We start from the raw sequence: 3,344 nt of genomic DNA, 5'->3' as shown, positions 1-3,344 counted from the left end.
AGAAAACTAAATCAAGGCTAGTACAGTTCTTTTTAAAGAACATATATACTTATGTGTGCATTTTTAAAATAAATACCAGTCTATCTCTGAGTAAAATGACATGCAGAAAAAGGGTCTTTTATATTGAAAATTTTGATAACTGGTAAATTCTTGTGTTTCCCATTTTAAGGGTAAATAGAACTTGCTTGAACAATACAGAACCAAACATCACAATTCCAGTGCTCCCCCGCGTCCCTTCTGGTCTTGTAACCGCAAAGTCACATGCCCTTTGGATCTTACCTTACAATTTGAAGGACCATCTCAGCTTTCCTCGTCAAGCCAAAGCTTTCTGCATTTTCTTAGTTCTGTTCTGTGTCATCTGCCTGTCAAGAAGGCAGTTGCTTGTTTGATTGTTAATTGCCCTTGTTTTTTATTATAGAACACATTTGAATTTTGGTAAGTAACATGTTCTTCTTTGTAATTAGATATAGTAGTTAAAATATCTTTCAATTCACCATGCCATTTTCCTTTAATCAGCACATCAGCCAGGCTTTAAAGATGATGTTGGAAGCATATCTGTATTTTTTACCACAGCCCTCCTGCTCAAAGAAGATTGTGTTGCGAATACATGTTGTAATTGAAATGAGACACAAAGGTAAGGGTGCTTTCGCTTCGCAGGGCTGAAACGCATAAACTAAAGTAAATCCAAGTAAAAATGTGGATATTTCAATCATTTGTATCACTGAGAGTCAGAGATTTTTATGGGTCTTAGGACATCTATGGCTCTCGTTACATAGAGACTGTGTTTTGAGTGCTTATTAGAGGACGTACCAGAATTTTCCAGATACTGCCCTGAAGGAGAGCCCAGCAGGCTAGAAATTCAGGCCGGGACAGAGGCCACCACCTGGAGGAAGAATTTCTTCCACTCTGGAAAACCATTTTTGCTCTTAAGGCTGTCAACTGATTAGACGAAGCCCACCCACATAATCAAGGAAACTCTCCTTTACTTAAAGGCAACTGATCACATCTAGAAAATACCTTCACACCAACACCTAGATTCATGTTTGATTAAATCACTTGGTACTATAGCCTAGCCACGTTGAGACAAAACTAAACAACACTGAAGACAAGACACTAAATCTGATTCAAGGGAAGTTTTATTCATCCCTTTCTACAGGAAATTGAGGATTAGAGAGGTCAAGGGACTTGCCCAAGATCAACCAGGAAATAAGGCCAGCCAAGCTGCTCCAATTTGAAGCACAGGTTCTTTCCATAAAGCCCACACTACCTATGTGACCCTCCTGTTTTTTGGTTTACCTGAATAAATATGGAAATAGGACTCACTCATCCCACCTCCTGTGAGCTCGTTTTATCTTCCTTTACCTTGGAACCAACTTATTCATAACCAACAGGTTAACCCCCAACAACCAGAAGCGGTGGGACCATGGGTACAGGCAGTGGATGAAAAAAGACTGGAGTCAGACTCTTAAAGTGCAAAGCCAGGTTTCTTTTCCATTTTACTTCCTGTGTGTTCTTCAACAAGTAACATCATCTTTTTAATATTTAAAAAAATGCATAATGTTGGTCCAGCAGATGGCGTGGAGTTTAAGGCAGCTGGATCCCACATAGCCACTAGTGTGGTTTGAGACCTGGACCCGATAGCTTGAAAATCACACCAGGCACATATATGTGCATGCCCAAAATCCCATGAGGAGAAAAGAGGAGAAGAGACTGCAGCACGGCTATCATCCATGGGGTGACTTCTCACTCTCTCTCTGGAGAATACACACAAACTCTATATCAAACAAACAAACAAGCCCCCCCCCCAAAAAAAAAGCACAATGTTAAGCATCTGAGTGCCAGAGTACAGATTACCTGGGTTTGAATTCTGACTCTGCCCCTTACGCTGAGTGATGCTAGGCAACTCTTGATTTCTCTGTGCCTCCATTTTTACATCTATAAAGTGAGGATAAGATACCAATTGCATTAGGGTAAGGATTAAAGGAGACAATTCATGTAAAGCACTTAGAGCCACATCTTGCATAAGAAGTGCCCAATTGTCATTAGCTAGTACTCTAACAGGCCACTTCCCATCTGTAAAATGAAGAGAAATGCAGGACTTTCAGGAGTTACTATGAGAACTAAATCTGATGACAAGCACAGAGGGCTCAGTCTAGTGCATGGTACACTGGTGGGTGTCCAGTAAATAAATGGAGGGTGTCCGCTCGAAGGCCAGTTCACGAGACCTCACCACTGCACCTCAGCACCTGACACATGGTAGGCAATTTAAGCGTTCAGAAAGCCACAGATTACCATCGATAACCAAAGGTCAGGTCTACAGTATGGCGCACTGGGAATGACGACCTCACTGGAAAAGAAAGGGAGCTGAAGTATGTCTCGTGAGCATGTGCAGAGAGCACTACGGTTCTTAGCTTTAAAAACAAAAACGGTGTGGGCTGGCTCCATAACCTAGTGGTTAAGAGAGCTGGATCTATAGTCAAATCCTGGCTTCCAGCTTTAAAAACACACCAGGAGTGTGTGCATGCATGCCTCAAACCCTGACAGGATGGAGAATTGGAGTAGAAGGGATGGCAGCATGGCCACGCCCCATTGGGGAATGCTTTCTTTCTCTCTCTGTCTCTCTGTCTGTCTCTCTCTCCCTGGTGAGTACACAAGCCCTATCGCAATTTTTTTAAAGAAAAAAAGCATAAAGATGATTTGTTGTGTCTCTTCAGGCAACAGAGAAAAACCCAGACACAACACCCAAGGAGTGGTGCCGGGATGCATTTTTCTAGCACACAGTCTGTGGGCCAAATCCAGCCTGCTGCCGACTGACCAGGAATGACTTTTACAGACGAAGATTTACCATTGGCTTGAAGCTGGAGAGCACTAAGTTTGAATCTTGATTAAGTGAAGGGTTATCTACGCCCCCAAAGAAAATTTCATTCTTCTTCATAGAAGACTTACATTACAAAAGCTGTACACGATGATTATTTTTATTATCGTAATTCCGATTGTGCCAATTAAAAATGTCTGGAAAAGGTTTTTTCTCTTGTTTTCTAAGTGTCTACATAATAGCCTCAATTTTGCATCTTGACCAGCAAAACTTAAAGCAATTACTCTCTGGCCCTTACAGAGACGGGTTTACCATTTCCCACCTTGGAGTGTATGACTTGTTCCTATGAACTAGCTGCCAACTTTTCATTGATGAGCACATTTACTTTGCCAAAGGGGTGTGTATTGTAGCAAAGAACACTTCTTAAACCACAAGAGAAAACATGCTCTATGTCTTGGCAGTTTGAAACTGAGAAAATTGCATCCACTGAGTTCCACTCTCACACACTTAGCCGGGAAATATATTTATA

General features: G+C 41.6%; 1 long non-coding RNA gene across 1 annotated transcript; it reads left to right on the top strand.

The window, feature by feature from the left end:
• Nucleotides 1-251: 251 nt before the first annotated feature.
• On the top strand, nucleotides 252-2,993 carry LOC102473171 (uncharacterized). The gene is made up of 3 exons (XR_337612.1): nucleotides 252-435; nucleotides 517-634; nucleotides 2,715-2,993. It is a non-coding gene; the product is annotated as an uncharacterized LOC102473171 (long non-coding RNA).
• Nucleotides 2,994-3,344: the final 351 nt, after the last annotated feature.

Source organism: Tupaia chinensis, unplaced genomic scaffold (assembly GCF_000334495.1).
Source record: "Tupaia chinensis unplaced genomic scaffold, TupChi_1.0 Scaffold148019_1, whole genome shotgun sequence".
NCBI classification, from domain to species: domain Eukaryota; kingdom Metazoa; phylum Chordata; class Mammalia; order Scandentia; family Tupaiidae; genus Tupaia; species Tupaia belangeri.
The sequence above is the reverse complement of the archived record's forward strand: the minus strand, read 5'-3'. Positions and strand labels throughout refer to the sequence as shown.